This window comes from Heterodontus francisci, chromosome 9 (genome assembly GCF_036365525.1).
Source record: "Heterodontus francisci isolate sHetFra1 chromosome 9, sHetFra1.hap1, whole genome shotgun sequence".
Lineage (NCBI taxonomy): Eukaryota > Metazoa > Chordata > Chondrichthyes > Heterodontiformes > Heterodontidae > Heterodontus > Heterodontus francisci.
Window position 1 is genome coordinate 24540751 of NC_090379.1, and position 23335 is coordinate 24564085.

General features: G+C 45.6%; 1 protein-coding gene across 5 annotated transcripts in view; it reads left to right on the forward strand.

Moving 5' to 3' along the window:
* Nucleotides 1-23335, forward strand: part of bcl11ba (BCL11 transcription factor B a) — a 173264-nt gene that overhangs the window by 128179 nt on the left and 21750 nt on the right. The gene's annotated exons all lie outside the window — the stretch shown is intronic.

Here is a 23335-nt window from a genome sequence, read left to right on the forward strand (position 1 = left end):
CACTGCAGCAATCCCAGGACAGAGATGTGAGCATGAGAGCAGGGGGGAAGTGTTGAAATGGCAAGCAACCGGAAGCTCAGGGTCCTGCTTGCGGACTGAGCGGAGATGTTCCGCAAAGCGGTCACCCAGTCTGCGCTTGGTCTCCCCAGCGTAGAGGAGACCATTCTTTAAAGTTGATGCAAACTGTTGTCTAACAACGGATTAGTCAATATAACCAATGCAAAGCAGAGTATTTTGAAAAAATCCATACCTCAGTCACGAGAATACCATGTGAATTGACAGTTCCCTTTTTATTGTTATTTGTGATTTATACTGTCAAGGTTGCAATGTAATCCTTCGTGTATGCCATGTGTGTAAAAAAAATATTGGCGCTTTTCTTGGGGAACAAAAGATTGAGTCAATTTTAAACAAGGTGTTCTTATTAACGAGGTTTCAATTGACTGTAATGAAGTAATATTTATACTGTAACTGTTTTAAAAAAAAAATAAGGTTCAGAAGAGAGTACACACATAAGGAATTTAATGGAACGGCACGACACAGAACCATAAATTATACAGGGAAAAATAAATGGCCATTGGCCCAGAAATGCTGTGCAGATTGAACTGTGATTAACCCTAACTTTACTGAATGAATGGGAACTTGTCCCATTGGCACGTTGAGCATTATGTCTATTGATTTGCAGAGCTGCGTTATACATGGTGTGTTACAATCTTAGCTGCTGCCAGGTTAACCCACTGTGGATGCAGCCCCGTCACAAATGTTTATTGGAAGGGATTTATCAAGGCCAGCATTAACTGGTTAGGATGAAGTGTTGCTGTCTGTCTTAACCACAGCATCCTTTCCAAACTTCTGCTCCGACTTGTGTTGAAGTTTCACAATTGCTGGCTGCAATCTGGGGTTTGAAAACTCGAATGGGCTTTCTTCAGCCACGCTTCTGGATATGGGCGGGGTGGGGGGGAGGGGGTGGTAGTTGCAGAGTCATTGGTGCCATCCTGTCCTTGGACAGTGATCAGAAGTGGCTAACTATTCTCCTTCCTAGCCCAGGGCCACAAAAGCCAATTGTATCGTCCCTCCTGGCACTGTTTTTCTTAGAGCATTGAGGGTTGATTTCATAAACGATGCTTCTGGAGCGAAACCTTTCCTTGCTGGGAATCATGGGCACAATGACTAGTACTGGGAACGCACATTCAGAAAAAGTCATCTCTTTGGTGTTGCTGTTGATGTGTTGGACTCGATAAAGTACATCCCTGTACAGCATGGAGTAAAAGTATTTGTACGTATGAAATACAGGCTGATAGATTGGCACAGGTGGATCTATGCTTGTTGCAGGTGTTTCCAAGTCAGATCACTGAAAATCTACTGCATTACTTTCAGTGGCAGGTGTAGAACAGATTACAGACAATACTGACTTTAACCTTTTATTAAATCGCCAACCTTTTAAATGATTTATTCCCTGCCCTCCCACATAAAATTGCAACGATTTATTTTCATCCTTTATGAAAAAAAAAGGATGTCTAGCAGTTTTCTTTCTTTCCCAGTAGTCATTGAGTTTTGCATGTCCACAAATGTGGCACCTCCCATAGTCTATCCGAATGGGCTGCCTCTAATGTAACACATAGCCATTCAATGTCGCTGTGAAATGCAGTGTGACATCTCCCTAGGGAGCTTAACAGATCATTTCAATAATTGGAAGGGCACATGGAGCTGCCATATGACAGCTTTCCTGTTGAGTTCAATTAACCCTTTCTTTACTTTTCATGACTCCGGCATTGTTTGAAGCATTTCTTTAATTTAATCCCAGCTCAGTGCATCACGTGGAGTACTATAATTGAATTGTGCTTCTGAAAAACGCAAACTGTCTGATTTACAAAGGCCGCGCCCAGTAGATTATTTTTAGGAACCTCCAGCTACTTGTGTGTGGCAGCATAAGAACACCAGGTAGTTCCCACTATTTCATTTTACATATATGGTGTTTATACACAGACAGACGCACACTATATACACAGACACACACTATAAACATACACACCATACACAAAGAAACACTGTAAACACCATGAGGGGATTTTATGCTCTCCCCCATGGCGACTTTGGAGGCGGGGGAGAGCATATAATCAGGCAGGATGGTGGTGGGGGTAGGGGAGGGGGTGACCCTGCCACCTTCCCGCCTCCACCCAAATTAAGTCCAGGGTGGGAAAGCCTGTGAATGGCCTTCCCGCCCTGATGCCAATTGAGGCCCTTAAGTGGGCAAATAAGGGCTTCATCCCACCGGTTTTAGCCCGGCGGCGGGCGGGCCTGTTGCTGCACGGGGAGCGCGCCAAGTAAGCCCATGCGGACTGCTTGCCAGTTCGGTGGAGGGCGGGGTGGGGGTGGTGGTGTGGGGGTGAGGGGGTGGTCCCTCATGAATCATTCAGAGCTGCAGCAGTGCCGCAGCGAGCTCAGGTCTGAAAAGGTAAAGTGACGTGCGGGTTTAAGAGGACACCAGGACGAACACCATCAGCAATGGACAGCATCTTCAATCCGTGTAAAGATACAGATGTTTGCTGCGGATTGATTACCTGATGGACAGAAGGGAGTCTTGCCCAGAGCACATAAATCTCCAGCAGCTTTCTAGCGCCGCACAAGTGAGCTGCAACCAATAAAAATGATAAAGCACCTAACACTTCAAAACCTTTTCCAGAGTTGAAGGAAAATATGCTCACCTTCACATGCTTCAGATAATTCTTGATTAACCATTTTACCAACACATTGTGTTCCTCACCAGAGCGCGGGCGCATTGTTTTGGCTGTTGCAAAGTTCAGCTTTCTGTTGGGTTGGGGAACGTTTCCAAAATTTGATGAATTAACAAAGCAGTTTGCAGAATTTTGTTCTTAACAAAAACTGCTTTATTGGAAGTGTTTGTGTAAATTGTTTTCTTGCTTTTTTGGAATAACATGAACTGTCTTGACGTGCATCACGGTCTCATTCTTGATTAACATGAGCACTTGCACACAGCTCTACTGGCCAGCTCCCATTTTTAAAAAAAGTTTGCGAAACATTTTGGCCCTGTTTAAAAAGTCAGCAGGGTTCAGATCTGCTAATTTCAGTTATTCCAAACATGTCAGAATTAATCACAGTTGTTAACCTGCCTCTTGCATTCTGTGCAAATTTCCTTCCCCTTTCCGAAGTACAAAATGCCTGCTTGCCTCTTTATCTCTGTTGGCAGAAAAGGTCATATTATTGGGTGGAATACCAATTTTGAGATTTTGCTTTGCAATACAGACTCGCTGCCTCAGACTCTGAAACTTGGCCGGAGGCTTTGAAAGTTCGTTACTTCCTTTTTATATTTTTTCTCAGGAGAGGAAAAAAAAGACTTGCATTTGTATAGCGTCTTTCACCACCTCAGGACTTCCTAAAGCACTTTACAGCTAGTGAAGCACTTTTGAAGTGCAGTCACTGTTGTAACGTAGCAGCACATTTGCACACAGTAAACACCCAGCAACAGCAATGTGACCATGAGCAGGTAATCTGCTTTTCTGTGAGGCTGGTTGAGGGATAAATGTTAGAGTAACACGGAGAACTCCCCTGGTCGTCTTCAAAATCGTAGTATGGGATTTTTTACGTTCACCTGAGAGGGCATAGGGATAAAATGGCATGTGCTGGAAATTGAACGTGAAATTGAATTGAAAATGTTCTCGGTGGATGGGATTTTTACATTACAACTGATGAGCATAACTCTCCTGAAGTCTCATCCGGTCTTCCTGTTCCAAATACTGGCTGGCTGGGTTGTATACTTTCAGCATTTCGTGGGTTTTACTACGGAATACAAAATAAATCCCAGCAGATGTTTACTGAGCTGCAATTCTCTTAGGAACATAGGAAAAGGAGTAGGCCATTCAGCCCCTCAAACCTGTTCAGCCATTCAGTTAACTCATAATTGACCTGTATCTTAATGCAGAACGTTTTGTTTTGATTGACATCTTTTTTAAATGTTGAAGGTCGAAAAGGTTACATGCAGATTTGCCACTTGCTGCTTACTCAATGCAGTTCCTGAATTGAAGCCCACAAACGAATTAAGTGCTCACGTGCTCATTGATTATTCAGTACAATCAGTGCATCATTCTTATAGTGAAGAGCTGCTCAGTTTAAAAATAGCTCCAGAGCAACATAAGCACAGCAGCCTCCAAACATTGTAGTATTTGCGACATTTGCCCAAACATCATACTATTTGCCAGTTCCTCAATTTCTTTCACATAGTTAGTGTGGTGAGCCTGTTCCATGCTGCTAATGTCTTTGATGTAGTTTTGCTTATTTCCTGCTGAACTATATGTAATAAAAGTCACATTTCAGTCTTCCAGAGGAATTATTACGCTATCATCTCTCTTCTTTCAAATTGCTGTTGTGTTAAGCAGGTTACTGTGCAGGAAACCTTAGAGTGACCATGACTGTTATACCCAAAGGATTTTTAATTTTGGGGAACATTGTCTACTGCAGGGTGAACTAGTAATTTTCAAACACTTGTATCAGAATCTTCCTAAAGGATCGAAGACAACCTTGCTTTTCATTCTAAGGGTGCAGGCGAAGTGAGACCACAACATTTATGAAGAATTAAATAATTTCATATTACACAAAACCAAGTAAAATATTAGGTTATACAATCAGGAGTTGGGAGGGTAGAAAATGATGATGAACAAGAATAAGGGGAGGATAGGAGCCCCATTGTATTGGTGATGAGGAAATTTTAGCCCAGTGCCTCATCTAGGTTGAAGATTTGGGTGAATATCGGGCACGTTTTAAAGACGACGTAAGCTGCATGGCTTGTTTCTAAACCAAATTATTGAAACTGAGATCAGTTTTATTTCAGTGACTTATTTTACTGAAAACAGTAAAAAAAAAATTTAAAAGAAAATGCTATCTGCAAGGAGACAGGATTTAACATGTTGCCGTGCAATTTCCTTCAGTTGCTAATGTTAGCAACAGATGAAGCAAAGTGGAAAGACCCACTTTTATACTCAACGTTAACTTTCTACTTATGTCGTAGAACATCCGCTATCCCATGTGTTGTATCTGCAGCTGCTTAATATTACACTTAGTGGCGTGGCAGGCTGTCCATTTCTGGCATGTGGGTTTTTCATAGCTGGTGCACTCACTAGGGTAAATGTACAAGGCCTTCCTGGTGGCAGGCCCAGCCAATCTGGCTAGGTTAGTCTTTACCCTTAGCCACTAGTTTACACCGAATGATTTGCTTGGACGTTCCACTTGCCATTATTTTCAAGCTGACAGTGATTTTTTTTTTTACATAACATTGCACTTAGACTTGTGCCAGTGTTTCAGTTCCAAGCGAGCCTTCTCCCACACTACTTCATCTGATCTTATCAGCAAATGGTGGGACGGAGATGGTTTTAATTGAGCCAGTTTTATTCCATTTTGAATGGGTTACTCCTGGAATTTGGGCAGCACCCATTGGAAAATGTAGGCTAATTTGCTTTTTGATCATCATTTGTTCTTGGGATGTGGGCGACACTGGCAAGGAAATGTTTTTTGCCCATCGCTAGTTGCCTTGAAAGAATATAGACTTGTGTTTATATTGCACTTTTTATGACCTTAGGACATCCCAGAGTGCTTTGCAGCCAATGAAAACAGACACTGTGGCTTGAGGACATTAAGAGTCATGTGTAGGCCAGATCAGGTAGGGATGGCATCTTCCCATCCCTGAGTGTCATTGGAGAACCAGTTGGGGGAATCAAATCCCATCTTTACCGGCAGTGTGGTCGTGATCATTCATTAAGGTAAATGTGGAGTTATGTGGCATTAATTTGCCACCTTTTTCTTTGAACATAATTGTCCCAGATGCTAATTCAAAAAAAAAAGAAACTGGACGTTGAGCCATCATTTTCTGGACCAAATTCAAAGCTGCGGGCAACTGTGAGAGACTGCAGAAACAGGAGTAGCATCATTGGCACTTCTTTCAGCATGGGCTCCACGAAGTGTCATCTGTGAGGCAGAGCCAGGTGTCTACATTGCCCAACCTGCCTATCCTACTCCCATGGCAAACTAGGCCTGGGATAAGGGAGCTGGAGTGAAGAGTGTAAAATGGGGTAGGTGGATTCAGTGACGCCGGAAATTGAACTAAATGTGCGCCAGAGACAAAGTGGAGTGAGTACAGCCCAGAGTGTCAAAGGGATTTGCTGTCCACCCTTGACCTTCTCTTTATCTAAAGAGTTCGAGCCTCATTAGACTGAAGTTTGGGTCAGAGGTAGGAGCCCGATGCTGCCACTAGCACTCCTGTCTGGTGCAACTTGGTGCTGGGTCCCTGATCTCTCGATAACATCCCGATCATGAAGGCAAGTTATAGATTGGCAAATCTGATGGGGCTTTTTATTGGCTTCCTTTTTGAAATGAAAGCAGAATACTTCAAGTGCAAAGCAGATCAGTCAGCATCTGGGAAGAGAAGAGACTAATTGGCATTTTGGGCGGACATTTTTCCCTTAGGAAAACATCTTTGAATGGATAATGGATACAGGATGACTCAATCAGTGTGTGATGCACTGTACGATTTTTGGGACATTCACAGACCAAATTGCCGTGCAGACCTCTCCATCTTTCCTGCCATCTGTCTCTCCTTCCTTCCTTCTGTCATTCTGACGGGTCGTGGGGGGAGGGGCAGGTGTTAGTTGATTTGTTGCCTGCTACTGACCCTAACCGATTTTGCTTTCCATTGGAATAACTATAGAGGTCGTGCAATGAGTGGCTCATCCGATACCACGGGGGGAATTTTATGCTCTGCCCCGTGGCGGGTTTGGAGGCAGGGAGAGCATAAATTTGGATGGGATGGTGGTGGGGGGGGGTTCCTGCCACCATCCTGCCTCCGCTAAAATTTAGTCCGGGGCGGGAAGGCTTGTGAATGGCCTTCCCGCCCTGCTGCCAGTTGAGGCCCTTAACTTGATAATTAACACCCAATTAAGGGCCTCTTCCCACCCCAGCCTCAATTAACTGTGTGAGCTGCTTCCTGGCTCTCTGGCGGGTTAGTGGGGGGAGGCCTCGTTCAAAGTGCCTGAACAAGGGACCCAGCATCGGCTGGGGGGGGGGGGGGGGGCGGTGCGGCTGCTGATGGCCACCACCCTGCCCTTGCTGCTTAGACCCGTCCTGCCCTGACCTACCTGAGGCCTGGGTCCAGCGACGATTTTCAGCCTCCAGAATGGTCATCTCCAGCAGCAGCCACCGTTTCTGTGGTGGTGCTGCTGTTGCCGGCCTCCGATTGGCTGGCAGCCCTCCAAGGGTGGGACTTCCAGCAACAAGGTCCTAAATCCTTTGGAAGGCTCACCGCTGGCCACTTAAGTGCCTGATTGACACTAAATTCAGCGGACCTTCAGGAAAAGAGGCGACGCGGAGATCTCGGCGTCTATTTCCCCCAACGTCGAGATTCCCGTCGCCAACATAAAAATTCCACCCCCCCCCCCACAACATTTTGCATTCCCGTCCAAGTTGAATTTCACTCTGTACAAGTTTAATATGACTTTAGTTGGATTGTGCAACACTAACTTTTTTGAGTTCTATAGAAAAACCGCTGGAAATGTCACAAGCCCATGCAGCTCTCAGTCTACAGAACTTGTCTGCTGGTTGTTTTTACTGGATGAAGATCATTTGCTAGTCTGGGCTTGTGTGTGATCAGTGTTAGTACAATCCCCCTGAGGGCTATTGAAGTATTATGAGGTTTATATAGAACCTGGTTTGTTTTTAATGAAAAGTCCGCAGATATTAAAATGTTGTTACTGAACCTGCCAATATTGGAATCTTGCAAGTTGAGTTCAGAGATTTCAGATTATTACCATTTATTTGCCAGTATTGTGAGGTCTTTTTTAAGCACGGTCTTCAGGAAATGAATTCAAATATTTGAATCTGCCAGTGAAATGTGAAATATTAGTGGTTATTTATTATAGATGGTACCTGTATGTGGAACCTCAAGGTTCGTAATGGAGGATATGGATCAGCAGTAGTCGTGTACAACACACACACACTCATACCTGCTCTCTCTCAAGTGCACACACACTCACACCCTCTTTTTTTTTCTCTCACAGAGGCGGTGGCGTAGTGGTATTATTGCTGGACTAGTAACCTAAAGGCCTAGGATATTGCTCTTGGGACATGGGTTTGAATCCCACCACAACAGAATTGCATTCATTTAATAAATCTGGAATTAAAAAAGTTAGTCTATTGATGGCCATGAAACCATTGTCGTTAAAAGAAAATCTGGTCTAATTATGCCCTTTAGGGAAGGAAATCTGCTGTCCTTGCCTGGTCTGACCTACATGTGATTCCACAACCACAGCAATGTGGTTCACTCTTAACTACCCTCTGAAATGGCCGAGCAAGCCACTCAGTTGTATCAAACTGCTATAAAGTTAGTAAGGAATGAAACCGGATGGGCCATCTGGCATTGACTTAGGCACCGGAAATGACAACGGCAAACCCAGCCCTGTAGACCCTCCAAAGTCCTCCTTACTAACTGCTGGGGGATTGTACCAAAGTTGGGACAGCTGTGCCACAGACTAGTTAAATAGCAGCCTGACATTGTCATACTCATGGAATCATACCTTACAATGTCCCAGACACCGCCATCACCATCCCCAGGTATGTCCTGTCCCTCCGGCAGGATAGACCCAGCAGAGGAGGTAGCAGAATGGTATACAGTTGGGAGGGAGTTGCCCTGGGAGTCCTCAACATCGATTCCAGACCCCTTGAAGTCTCATGGCTTCAGGTCAAACATGGACAAGGAAACCTCCTGCTGATTACCACCTACCATTCCCCCCCCTCCCCCCTCAGCTGTTGAACACCACTTGGAGGAAACACTGAGGATGGGAAGGGCGCAGAACGTACTCTGGGTGGGGGACTTCAATGTCCACCACCAAGAGTAGCATGGTAGCATCATGGCTGACCGAGTCCTAAAGGACATAGCTGCTAGACTGGGTCTGAGGCAGGTGGAGGGAAAAATGTTCTTGTCCTCGCCAGTCTGCCTGTTGCAGATGCATCTGTCCATGACAGTATTTGTAGGAGAGACCACTGCACAGTGCTTGTGGAGACCAAGCCCCATCTTCACATTGAGGATACCCTCAATGTGTGGCACTTACACTGTGCGAAATGGGATAGATTTCGAACAGATCTCGCAATGCAAAACTAGGCATCCATGAGGCGCTGTGGGCCATCAGCAGCAACAGAATTGTATTCGATCAGAATCTGTAACCTCATGGCCTGGCATAACCCCAACTCTACCATTACCATCAAGCCGGGGGATCAACTCTGGTTCAATGAAGAGTGCAGGAGGGCATGTTAGGAGCAGCACCAGGCATACCTCAAAATGAGGTGTCAACCTGGTGAAGCTACAACCCAGGATTACTTGCATGCCAAACAGCATGCGATAGACAGAGCTCGGTGATCCCACAACCAACGGATCAGATCTAAACTCTGCAGTCCTGCCACATCCAGTCGTGAATGGTGGAGGACAATTAAACAACTAACTGGAGGAGGTGGCTCCACAAATATCCCCATCCTCAGCACATCAAAAAATAAGGCTGAAGCATTTGCAACAATCTTCAGCCAGAAGTGCCAAGTGGATGATCCATCTCGGCTTCCTCCTGAAGTCCCAAGCATTACAGATGCTAGACTTCAGCCAATTTGATTCACTCACGTGATATCAAGAAACTACTGAAGGAACTGGATACTGCAAAAGCCTGTCCACCATCTTCAAGGCACAAGTCAGGAGTGAGATGGAATATTCTCCACTTGCCTGGATGGGTGCAGCTCCAACAACACACAAGAAGCTCGACACCATCCAGGACAAAGCAGCCCACTTCATTGGCACCCCATCCACAAACATTCACTCCCTCCACCACCGACGCACAGTGGCAGCAGTGTGTACCATCCACAAGATGCACTACAACAACAGCTGAGATGAGGAGAAATTTCTTCATCCAGAAAGTGGTAAGCCTGTGGAATTCGCTACCACAGAAAGCAGTTGGGCCAAAACATTTTAATGTTTTCAAAAAGGAGTTAGATAGCTCTTGGGTCTAAAGGGATCAAAGGGTATGGGGTGAAAGCTGGAACAGGCTACTGAGTTGGATGATCAGCCATGATCATAATATATGGCGGAGTAGGCTCGAAGGGCCAAATGGCCTACTCCTGCTCCTACTTTCTATGTTTCTATGTAACAATTCACCGAAGCTCTTTCGACAGCACCTTCCAAACCTGAGACCTCTACCACCTAGAAGGACAGGGGCAGCAGATGTGTGGGAACACTGTCACCTTCAAATTCCGCTCCAAGCCACACACCATCCTGACTTGGAACTGTATTGCCATTCCTTCACTGTTGCTGGGTCAAATCTTGGAACTCGCTTCCTAACAGCACTGTGGGTGTACCTACCCCACGTGGACTGCAGCGGTTCAAGAAGGCAGCTCACCACCACCTTCTCAAGGGCAATTAGGGATGGGCAATAAACGCTGGCCTAGCCAGTGATGCCCACATTCCATGAACGAATATAAAAAAAACATACACCCCTTTCTCTAACACACACACATGCACCTGCTTTCTCTCGCACATATACCAGCACGCACAAACCGTTGTGGGTGTGCGCCTGCACACCCACAGTTATAACAGCATCCATTTAGCTCCAGGGTCTAGAATCTAACTTCAGCCTTGCAGAGGGGATTATGCCGTGGCAAATTTCAAGGCATGTTTATATTGAGAAGCGATTGCCGTGCTGGTGATTGCCTTGGCACGAGATGAAGCTATGTGCTGAAAATGGACATAACTGTGCTAAATGAGAACCCTCGTGATGTATGCAAATCCTTAAATCCCCTTTTTGCCATTTTATTCCAGAGGTTTTATGGTCAACCTGCTCAATGGTTGAGTCTGTATCTGCGACAGTTTTCTGCAATTTGTTTGTCTTTAAAACTCCTGTACTGCCTGTGATTATTCATCCCCTTATCCTCGATTCGCTCCACCGTGACCAACCTTGGTCTTGTTTATTCTGGTTCCTAATTCATGGGTCCCAGCCCTGACGGCAACTTACTGTGTCCTGGAACAAAGAAGCCCACAAAGCATCGGTTTGGCCGGTTGGGGGGATGGGTCGGGGCTGTTGGGGGAAACCATTTTTTGAAAAACATTTCAAAGTCCTGAGTTCTACATCGTAAGCAAGAGTGTAGTTCTAATCTCAGACAAGCTGTGTGGGGGAGATGACATAGGATAGGCGTGTACCTTCTCCTACAGCATAGAAGGCAGCTCATAGCTGTAAGGCTGTTGTGCTCAAGGGCACCACTGGCTTAGGGCTTGAGAGCAGGCGTCTGGCACCCTCTTAGCTGCTTGTGTTGCTTGACTTTATATGTCAGGCTGGTTGGGTGGGGGAGAGTTTGTGTGTAGAGGGATTCATATCACAGTGAAAGTACTAGAAACTCTGTGCTTGTTTGGAGGCCGGTAGCCCTGCTCCTCCTTGATCTTCCAGCTTAGTTTTTTGTATGAATAGGTTATTTGGAAAGTTTCCCAATCAATACTCAGACACTATACACAATCTCCTCTCCTTCTCCCAAAAAATGCAGAGTTGCTAATAGTTTTTGTAGCATCTGTCATGGAATAACGAACATTTTTCAAGAGCCACTTTTAAATTGTAAATTTGCAAAAGCCTTGCACCTATTCCCATGAGTTGTGTTGTAGTGTACAAGTTTATTAACGGCACCAAGATTTTTTGGATCCATTCCATCTCGGGCAACAACAACAAAAAAAGCTCCCTTGCATTTAAATTATAAAGTGACAGTAAGCATCAGATCTGTTACTTAAAGGTGTCGTATGAGTGTGTTTCATTTATAGTGTGAAACCAGATTGCCATGTAAAGGTTCCTCGAGCAGAAGTTTTCATCCATTGTTTTATTTTAATGTTCCGTTCCCTCACCCCACCAAAAAAACCTAGCAAAGCGGACCCAAACTTATTGATCACACTTGCGACAAGGCCAAATCTGTTACACATGTTTTAATTTATAGTGGTTCACATTTCAGGATGCGGGAGCTGTTTCAGTCCGCCTGGTCCTGGTGGTCTAGGTTCACCCACAAAGACCGGGTCACGCAGATAAGGCACTGGAGGAGCAGCTGGCACCAGCTGTTCCAGCGACTAGTCAGTGAGTTCAGGGGGAGAATAAAGAGTGGGGGCAATATTTTTTCTTAAAATATAGTTAGCGGGGAAACAATCCAGTCATGCCAAGCCCTGTAGTCATGTTACTCCCCCCATTTAAATGAGTGCTATTCCAACTCAATGTGGCGTTTATCAAAAATCAGTGAGAGATAACTTTAGCTGCAGTTTAAAGAAGAAGTTAGCAGTAGCTGTTAGACTTTAGGAAGACATCCAAAGTCATCATTTGTGTATATAAAGAGCTGTGCCTAAATAAACACTTTCTATAAGTCAGAGAGGCTGCATCAGAAAATCAGTATCTGAACACATGTTACTTCATTATAATATAAAAATAAACACTTGGCAAGCCTGCGCTGACAAGGTTTTTTCTGTTGTTGATCTTGCTTCCCTTGGCACGTGTGATGTTAAAAAAACGGATGGTAGGAACTGTTAGGATATGAGTGTGAACGTCTCTGACGGCACTTTCTCTGTGCTGTTTCCAAACAGCCCTTTGCCAGCACAGTGTGTGAACAGTGTCCAAAGCAAGCACAACATTCCTTTCAGTAACAGCCCATGCGCACTGACTAGTGTTTTAAAACAAAGGTTCCTCCTGCACATGCTTGTGCTGTCCCTTGTTAACTTTCTGTCTCTCTTTCCCTCATTATTTCTGTCTCTCATCTCGCTGTCCCTATGTCTTTCTCTCTCACTATCTCTCTATTTCTCACTCTCTCGATTTCATTTTACCTTGCACATTGCTGCTTTCTCTCATTGACACTCAAAATTTTAGGGTGAAAGGATTGCTTGGACACGGACACGATGGGTTGAATGGTCTTCTTCTGTACTGTAATGATTCTATGGCCTCGACGTCAGGATCCGTGGCGGGGAAGGCCTGAAGATGGTCCTGGATGAGGCCCACCACAGACCTTGATGCTGGCAGGGCCCAGCCCAATCCTGGCAGTGGTGGCAGGCACTGTGGCAGCCCCCCCTCCCCCCCCCCCCCGCCTTCCACCCCTGCCACTCGGCAATGGGAGCACAATCATCAAATGCAAATAAAGTTAATTAATAGATTTACATGTACTTACCATTAATCGTGATGTCCCGCTGTGATCTTCGGCCCGGCGGCTGGCACTCCCGTGCCATCGGATCCCCATCAGGGGAAAATGAGGCGCAACACTGGTGGTGAGGGGGGATGGGGTAGGTTTCTCAGTGCGGTGGGTGAGGGGGAGGCGACAGGGTCAAATTAACGTCTTGGTTGTAGGGGATGGTGGGAAGGGTTGAAGTTGAACGTTTGGGGGATGGGGGGGCGAAGGTCGGATGGTAAAGGTAAGTATTTTGGTGGGGGGGGGGGGTGGAAGAAGGGCAAATAATTAATTTAATTGTTATTTGGGAGAGTGGGAGAGGGGCAAAAGAAATGTATTTATTTTTCTTAATTCAATTGTGCTTTACATATTTAAATTAGCTGGTAGGGCTAAGAGCCCTTTAAAAATGGCATCAGCGCCTGCGCACAGGCAGCTGACACCATTGCCGGGGACGGACAGTCCACCCCCTCCACAGGGGCGGGGCGGGGCGGGGGGGAGGCCCACCCCGGCTATTTAAATGAGCTGCCACACTTGGAATCGCTCTTTTGCCGCCATTCTTTTCCCCTGGCTTATAAAATACAGCCCATGATTCTATGATGAAACCTGAAATGGACATTGTGACTATTCCATTAAGAAGCTCAGATGTTTTGATGTTTATGAAGATGGGAATATTGTATCACATTCATATTTCTCATACCTGTGCCATATGAAAATGTATTTGAATCACTCAACGGCAGTATAAGTTTATAATTCTCTGCAATGATTAATTTCAGGAAGATGTCATATTTAACTTTAAATTTAAAAAACAACATTGATATACACAATTATGTGTGTATATGTGCCTTTAACGTAATAAAATGCCCCAAGGTGCTTCACAGGGGCATTATAAAACAAAATATGACATTGAGCCACATAAGGAGATATTCGGACAGGTGACCAAAGCTTGGTCAAAGAAATAGGTTTTAATGAGTCTTCAAGGAGGAAAGCGAGGTGGACAGGTGTAGGGGGAGAATTCCAGAGCTTAGGACCTAGGCAACTGAAGGCATGGCCACCAATGGTGAAGCGATTAAAATCAGGGACGCTCAAGAATTGGACGAGCGCAGAAAAAATGAATGTACTAGTGGTGTAATATAAATGCCTCATTCTGACAATTAAAATAAAGTTGGGGTTAATGTAGATTCCTGTGGTATTAGTTTGAGATGTTATTTAAGGCGGTGTCTCGTTCTGACTGTCTGACACCTGTACTGCTGAGCAGCATAGGCAGCTGAGAGGCACGTTGTATTCCTGCAGGGTCTAAAGAAAAAATGTACCTAGATTTTCAAATGAAATGTGAATCTCCCAGATGTAGTTTGGACATTGGTCACTTGGTGATGATTGTCTGATGAGGACAGGATACATGCTTTTTTTTTAATTTAGTGGGGGCCAAAATCTATAATGTTACTATCTTTCAAACAAAACAGAGGCCCTGTCTGCCCCCTCAGATGGATGTAAAAGATCCCATTGCACTATTTTGAAGAGGAGCAGGGGAATTTAGCTGTGTCAAAAGTTTATCCCACCAACCAATGAGCTGAATTTTATGTGATCCCCGGAGACGGGATCGGAGTCGGGGTGGCTCGTAGAATTGCGATGGGGGGTAGGCAGTGAGGTGGCGGAGGGCCCATTGCCTTCTTGGCACAATGCAAGTTTGCCAGGCTGCGATAGGCCAAAGATATCCTTGCCACCCACAGGCGCTTAAGAGCCATAATTTAGCCCAAAATCACTAAAAGGGGTCATTATCACATTACTTTGTGGGAGTTTGTTATGTGAAAATAAACTGTCGCGTTTCTGCCAGCAATTGCACTTCATAAGTATTTCATCAGCTGTAAAGTGCTTTGGCATGACCTGCATTTGTGAAAGGCGACATATAAATGCAAACCTTGCTTTCTTTATCAGTGTACAGGACATGGCTGGCTACATAACCGGTCTAGTTTTAATGCTGTAAGGTGCATTTTGAGTTGCTACTGATGTAAAAATGGGAAAGGTATGTTTGCAGTGTTTACAGGGGCTTGCTGCTGAGAACAGTCAGCCTTAATCCTCACCCCTCAGTCACCTCTTTGCCATGTGGGATTCAAAGATCTTGGTTGTGTGAAGATCCTGAGGGGTCTTGACAGGGTGAATGTGGAAAGGATGTTTCCCCTTGTGGGAGAATCTAGAACTAGGGGTCACTGTTTAAAAATAAAGGGTCGCCCATTTACGACAGAGATGAGGAGAAATGTTTTCTCTGAGGGTCATGTGTCTTTGGAATTCTCTTCCTCAAAATGCGGTGGAAGCAGAGTCTTTGAATATTTTTAAGGCAGCGGTAGATAGATTCGTGATAAGCAAGGGGGTGGAAGGTTCTGATGAAGGGTCACTGACCTGAAACGTTAACTCTTCTTCTCTCTCCACAGATGCTGCCAGACCTGCTGAGTATTTCCAGCATTTCTTGTTTTTATTTCAGATTTCCAGCATCTGCAGTATTATGCTTTTATTTAAGGGGGGGTGAAAGCTTATTGGGGGTAGGTGGAAACGTGGAGTAATCAGTTCAGCCATGAAGTTATTGAATGGCGGAGCAGGCTTGAGGGGCCAAGTGGCCTACTCCTGCTCCTAATTCGTATATTCATATGTGAGCTGGCCTCTGCCCCTAGGTTAAGCAAGAGGAGGGGAAAATTGTGCGAGCTCCCTGCTCCTTGTCACTCTCTTGTGACATCTGCTGGAGCATGCATGTGTGTCAGGGTCAGAGGGTGGGCAGCATTGAGCACGGCTGTGATAATCTGATCTTTTTCCTTTGAATTTTCAACACGGATGTGTTTTTCTGTAAAATATAGGTTTCCTCTTAAGGATCAGAGTGCTGTGTACAGCTTTCCAGCTCTCTCTCTCTCCCTCTCATATTTGTGTGACAGTCTGTCATAAACTCAAGTGAGGTGCATGGCAGTAGCTTTAAAAGATCATTGATAGTCTCGATGTGAAACCCAGACATTGGTTTATGAACCTTTGTAAAGATCTGGTTAGGCCCCAACTGGCATATTGAATCCAGTTCTGGCCACCACACTTCAGGAAGGATGTGAGAGTCCTTGAGAGGGTGCAGAGGAGATTTACCAGAATGATTCCAGGGATGGAGGATTTTAGTTACAAAGTTAGGTTGGAAAACCTGGGTTTGCTCTCCTTAGAACAAAGGAGATTGAGGGGAGATTTAATAAAAGTGTACAAGATTATGATAGGCTTAGATAAGTTAGACAAGGAAAAGCTGATCCCATTAACAAATGGTACAAGGACCAGGGGACACAGATTGAAAGTTTTGGGCAAAAGATGCAGCAGGAATATGAAGAAGAACTTTTTTACTGAGGGTGATAATGATCTGGAATTCGCTGTCCACAAGGGTGGTGGAGGCGAAGATGATTCATGACTTCAAGAGGAAGTTGGATGGCCACCTGAAAGAAATAGACTTGCAGGTCTATGGGGTTCGAGCCGGGGAGTGGGACTGACTGCATAGCACTGTGGAGAGACGGCATGGAATCGCTGGGCCAAATGGCCTCCATCTGTGCAGTTAACTCTATGGGCTGAATTTTACACCACGCCAAAGAGCGGGATGGTGGTGGTGGGGGTTGGTGGTGGGTGGCGTAAAATGGAGTGGGAGGCTCCGGGAGCCCTTCCCGACCTGCTCCCGCCTCCACCACCACCTTACACAGGGCATGGCAGCGATAAATGGCCTGTCTGGCCACTTAATGGCCTTGCCTGCCTCCACAGGGATTTTACCCGTGGCTAGTTGGGCGGCCGAGGCCCGAGAAGCCACCTGACAAAAGCAGGCAGCTCTCTGAGGGCCCGGTGGGGGGAGGCCCTCATGATCAGGCACCCTGAGCCCGATGGAGGGCCGCCCCTGCTGCCCCAACAACACCAACACGCCCCCCCACCCCGTCCCCCCAGTTGAACACCCTTGCCTCGCTGGGGCCCGACCGATTACCTTCGGCAAGGCAACCAAATCTTACCTTAGTTCCGGGCTCCCCAACATCATCATCTTCAAGCTGGGCTGTAGTCCCAGCAGTGGCCACTACTCCCCATTTGGCAGGACTTCCTACCTCAAGCAGGTTACACCAGTTGAAGCCCGGCGACTTGCAAAATATGGGTCAGATCCCCAGGCGAGGCAGAAGCGGGTTCGCCACCGACTTTTTAGTCGGTGGATGCTCCTGTCCGCCCAGGGTTATGACTTTATGACAGAACCTGCTGACCTGGCATATGTGGTGTACAGCGGGTGGGTTTCCAGTTCATAAAGATATTCTGGCTGGGCCCTGTTCCCACCATCTCTACATCATTTGGAAAACAATTCTAGACTTTGCATATGGAATGACAGCAAGGTTTGTCAATCCACACCAGTTTTGAGGAGTCCTCTCGAAATTATCATGGGACGTGCAGTTGGGAGTTAAGACTCTCCTGGTTTCCTCCATGTGCTTTACCTTAAGTTTCACCTCATTTCAGAAACGCTCTTTATAATTTTTTTTAACTGCATTCTGTTGACAAAATATTCCCAATGTGTGTTGTGTAAAATCCCAGGCATTATTCAAAACTTGATACAACTCATTTACAGTTATGCTAGGAAAAACCAAAAAAAAATAACCTCACATTGTCATTCAGTGACCGAAGGAATTCTTGGCCGCCTTACCATGCCAATATTGTAATATTCCTATCTCAGCAGAGCTTTACAAGCCCAGTATCAGACCAGGTGTATCCTGGGTGAATATTGGTATATGTCTTAATCCTGTCCAGTGCCCTGAGGTGTATGCCAACACCCTTCCGTACTCTTCCACTGCTTTCTATACTCTCATGCTACCTAACCACTGCCTAGTTTACCCGCTTTCCCCTTCCACTGTCCTCTGCTTTGGCAGTGTCTTACAGCTTATGTTGCCATGTCCAGTTTGATCTCACAATTGATGTCTGCTGAGAAACACTGACTTTACAAATCCGGCCAGTTATTTGGAGTGCGGTCACACAAGACCGTTGGAAAGGTAATTTGCAACAATTCAGTTGTTGTTAACCTCTGGGAATGTAAAGTACGGAGAATTGGATTCCTATTATTGGGTATTGGTAACCCTTTTGCACGAATGCCACACGGTCTGCTCCGTGTCGCCTATGCAAAGCAGTAACCTTGGATGCGAATCATTTCCATTGTCAATGTTCTTATTTGCTCCTCCCCTTCCATCTCCCCCCCCCCCCCCCCAACCCTTTGCTATGCTCAAAACTGTAAGAGGCCTTTGAATAATAGATACTGAGACTAAGCATTAAAACTGTCGACTTTGCTCTTGGCTGCAACTTTGAATATCCAAGATAGGTTTAAAATATTAAAATACTTTGAGTAGGTGAGTCTTGTCATCTTCCTGTCTGTGTGAAGACCCTAGCCGCTGCTCAGTTGCAGCTTTTAACATTTTTATTGTTTTGTTTCGGTTTCGTATTATTAATTTCCTCCACCACCAAAATAAAATGTGGTGTCTGTCGGCTGCCTTTTGCTGCCTGCAGGTGAATCCAGTCACACCACTTATTATTTAATGCATTCCCCCAATCCCAATTCAACTCTGGGACTACAAATACAGCTTTGTGGTGCTGCTTAGGGCTTAGCGAAACAGTTTACAGGCTGAACTGATACTGTTTCCTTAGCTGTTTCAACAGGGTAGGCTGAAAACATTAAAATCATCCCAGCACCATTCATTCTCTGTAGGAATGGCAGCAGGTTTTTGGATTAATGTATCACACTGGGGGATTTTAAAATTCTATCTTCAACACCACAGTCACCCACTTTATTTTCGAGCTGTGCCTTATTCAAATAAGGTGTGATTGAGTTTTCTATTTGACTCGGCTTCTCTGTTATCAGATTTGTATTGTAGGGAATACGAATGAGCCTTGCACCAAAGCCCAATTTCTGTACCCACCTTTGATCACAAACCCCTGTCGTCTGAGCCTCCCAACGGCGGTCAAGTGAAGCTAAGAGTGCTGGGATTTGTCAGACCAGCGACTGTGAAAACTCACTTCTTCTACCCCGGGTCTTAGCACCTGCCATCGGTGTGACCACGCCTGGCAACCAGTAGCAATGAGACCTAGACTTGACTCCCCTCACTGGGAGAACGTCACATCATGGCGCCATCACTTCTGTTTCCCTTTGTGGCGTGTATTTTGTGTGTCGCAGCGTCCCTTCTCTGTGACATCAGGGTGGAGTTGCGTCTTGCGTCCTGCATACATGCAGCTGTGACCAGTTTGTTGCGGTCACTCCACACACACTTTGCTACTTAGGCCAACAGCGCAGTCAGGTTGCTCCCACGAGACCCCAGCCGATGATGCAAAATGCCCTTAAAGTTAACAGGAGGTCATTTTCAACTTGGGTTGTCTGGGCATTAACTTGGCCGAGCGGACCACCCGCCCATTGTAGATCACCTGCTATCCATGCCACAATGGGCCAGGGTCTGCTACATCACCGTCCTGGTGGCCAAGTTAAACATAATATCTCACGCTTTGCAATACAATTTTTGTATGTTGCTTTTATTTTTTTTTAAGACATCCTGTGTAGGTTCACTTCTAATAATGACCAAGAGAAAAATACTAATCTCCAAAGATGTTTTTTTTTCGGGAGTGGGTTTTTCTGGAGAAATTTGCACAGCTATGTTGCTGTGGGCGTGGGAGGGTTAATGGTTTAATTTTTGTTCTCTCTCTTTCTCTATAAGGTATGTCTCAGGTTTATTGTTTGGAGGAAAGGGCGGAACCAAAAAGAAGCTGCATTGCCTTTTTTTGAAAATAGGCAGCTGCTACCCACAGAGTTTTTAAGGTGTCATTTAGAACCGATTGGATCTACAGTCATGTTGGTGGGAAGCAGTGGTGGGACGGGGGAGTGGGGGGAAACGAACGAGGGGAGTAACTAGGTCAGCAAGAAGACAACTGTACAATCTGGTAGGAAAGTACAGCTGAAAACCTACAGTGCGCAAAATGTCACACATAGGAGTGGCAAGGCAAATGAATAACAAGGTTGTCCAGATAAGGTGGACATGACCTTTCTCTCTCAGCTTTTATCTTAACAAACTAGCCATGTGTTCCTCAGAGTTGTAGAAAATCACAAGGAGGGAGCCTTGAGACGTTTTAGCTGTTTGTTTAATGATATGTTTGACCTCATTCACGTCAGCCAAATAGAGATATTATGGCACAGATGGCATGCACTCTACAAACTAAAGTATAGGCAAGACATCAAGGGCTTTATTCCATGATACTGCCCACCCCCCCCCCCCCCCCCCCCCCCCAAAAGCAGGAAGTTGTGCTTGAAAGGGAAGGTGTGAGTTCGAGGCAGGACTATATAGTGTGGCTCCGATTCTCTGACCCATGCTACCTGTGAGTACAGCTCCACACAAGGGTCTGTGTTTTAAAAAGTGGCAGCCTGCCTGTGCGGGCCGCACTCCAAAGAGCCGCTGCAATCTCCTGCGTGGTGGCTCATTTAAATGGCCGGGGTGGCCCGACAACGCCCCCCCTCCCAAGCATGGGGAGGGAACGGGCTGTCCGTTTCCAACAATGGCATCAGCTGCCAGTGCGCAAGCGTGGTGCCATTTTTAAAGGGCAGCTAGCCCAGCCAGCATATTTAAATTCTTAAAGAAGTAATTGAAAGTTAAATAAATAAATTTCTAATGCTCCTTTCCCACCCCCCCATAACAATTACAGTAACTATTTGCCCTTCCCCCAAAAACATTTAACTGTTACATCTGCCCTCCCCCACAAAGTTTAAAGCTCACTCCTTCCCACCTTCCCCAACACCCATTATGTTTATTGGATCCCCGTCTCTCCCTGCACTGAAAATCCTACCCCCTCCCTCCCGACCAGTGTGGTGCCGCGTTTCCCCCAACAGGGATATGAAGGTGCGAGAGTGCTGGACATGGCGGGCCCTCGAGATTGCAGTGAAGTCCACTTAAATGTATTCATTTTATTGATTTGAATATTTGAATTGAGGTCCCGTCGCCTAGCGGTGGGGGTGCTGCCATGGAGACATGCTGTCGCCAGGAGGATTGGGCCAGGCCCTCATGGCGTTGAGGTCTGGTGGGCCTCATTCTGAGCCATCCTCGCCCCCCCCCCCCCCCCCCCCACCCAGTAGGTTTGGGTATCGGGGATGCTGCTGAGGTCCTTTTCTCAATGGAGCTCAAATATCCTTTTTGAACTGGGCTCCAAACTCTCAACTCCTTATTTATGAAGCTATCATAAGGATCTAAGTGACTCGCTAATAACTTTTAAGATGAGGACAGGACTTCTCTTCACTACCACACACTCTGCTCCCCGCCCCCGCTGCCAAATTTCCTGATTCCCCGCCACCCCCCATTGTGACTCAGTAATGATTATTTGATTGCCAAGGTTGATCCTATCCCCACGTGCTCACTGTATGTGGGCTTTTCAACATGAGTCACTAGACAGTGATCAGGAGTTGCAACCTTGGCCCATGTTTAACCCCTCTACTCCCAGAGGTGCCTACTTTGCAAAATGGAACGACTAGCACTTTTATAGTGCCTTTCACGATCTGAGGACATCCCACGCCCATACAGCCAGTGAAGGAATTTTATTTGAAGTGTAGTCGCTGTTGCAGCGTAGGAAACGTGGCAGCCAATTTGCCGACAGCAAGCTCTCAGAAACAGCAATACGATAACAACCAGATAATTTGTTTTTTGTGATGTTGGTTGAGAGATAAATATTGGTCCCGGACTCTGGGGAAAACTTCCCTGCTCTTTGAAATAGTGCCAAGTGAGCTCTTACGTCCACCTGAGAGGGCAGATGGGGCCTCAGTTTAACATCTCATTCTCACTGCCGACTAGATCAGTTAACTCAGGCCAGGGATCTATCTTCATCTCGATGACTCAGTACTGTACCAGGCATTCATTTTGATGGTTGCTTTACTTTCTGTCTGTACATCAGGTTTGGTCGTGTTTTTGGCACCAGATCCTGTAGATTAGAAACCTCGTTTCAAGAGGGATTTTTTATTTTAATAAGTGGCAAAAGGTTGGCAGTTGCCAGATTTTAGAGCTGAACCACTGTGATGGGCCATTTCTGCTTCATCTTCTGTGTCTGTGGCAAATTCGAGCTGCAAATCCATCTCGTGGCTGGCAGTTTGGGCTAATTGGTTGACGTTTTCTAGCTTCCGGCTATTGAAATCAACCCCTGCAACTTCTACAGGCTTTGTAAACACAGCAGCTGCATTTTTGATTATTATTATGTCTTTTTTTGTCCTTTCCAAGGAGAGGTATTGGTGACCAGTGCAAATTCAGTTCTACAAGCTGAACGGTAAGGCAGCCATTGTAGTGAGGACTGAGCAGAAGCTGCTGTGGGGTTTTTTCATATGGAAATGCAGAATAATGGGGTGATTAAATAGAGCTGTATATAAAAGTACATCTGACATTGGAATTAGCATAATACTATGTAGCCTAAGGCTGAGGACTTTATTTGCCATCTGTGACTGAGCAAAATCCCCCTGGGGGCGGCTAAAATATTCTGAATAAACTCAACCGAAAGCCTTATTGAAAGTAAAATACCATTTCTGGCACATCATATTGATTTTGCTTAATTGCGGTGCAGCTAAGAACATTTAGTTACTGATGACTTTTGTACTGCGTGACAAGTCTCCGAGCGTCTTTCCAACTTGAGAGGATGGGTTTACACGGCTAGCTTCTGCCCCACTATTGACGGAAAGGACTAATCCCTCGAACCCTCGCCTGGATATCTTTCCCCTCTGTTCAAAATTTTAACCAAGTGGGATTATTATTCTTCATTTTATTTTTGTTGTTGTTAATGTGGGGATGGAGGAAAGGCAAACATTAATAATGAAGTAATGGCACTCGCTTTGTCAATTATTTTAAAGGGAACTTCAGGAGGCCTTACTAAAATGCAAACCAAAAACTTCTATTGACAAATGTTCTTTAAAACTTGCCCTGAGATGCAAAAATGCAGGATTGGGCCAATTTTTTTTTTGGTGCATTACTCATTTTGCCAGTCCCCCTGAGCCCCCTTACTGTGTAGATTGTACTTTGGTTGCTGTTAATCTGTCCTCATGCTGAAGTGGATTGCATCATTTTTCTTAGAGGTTGCCATGACGCACCTAGGTAACAAGTGT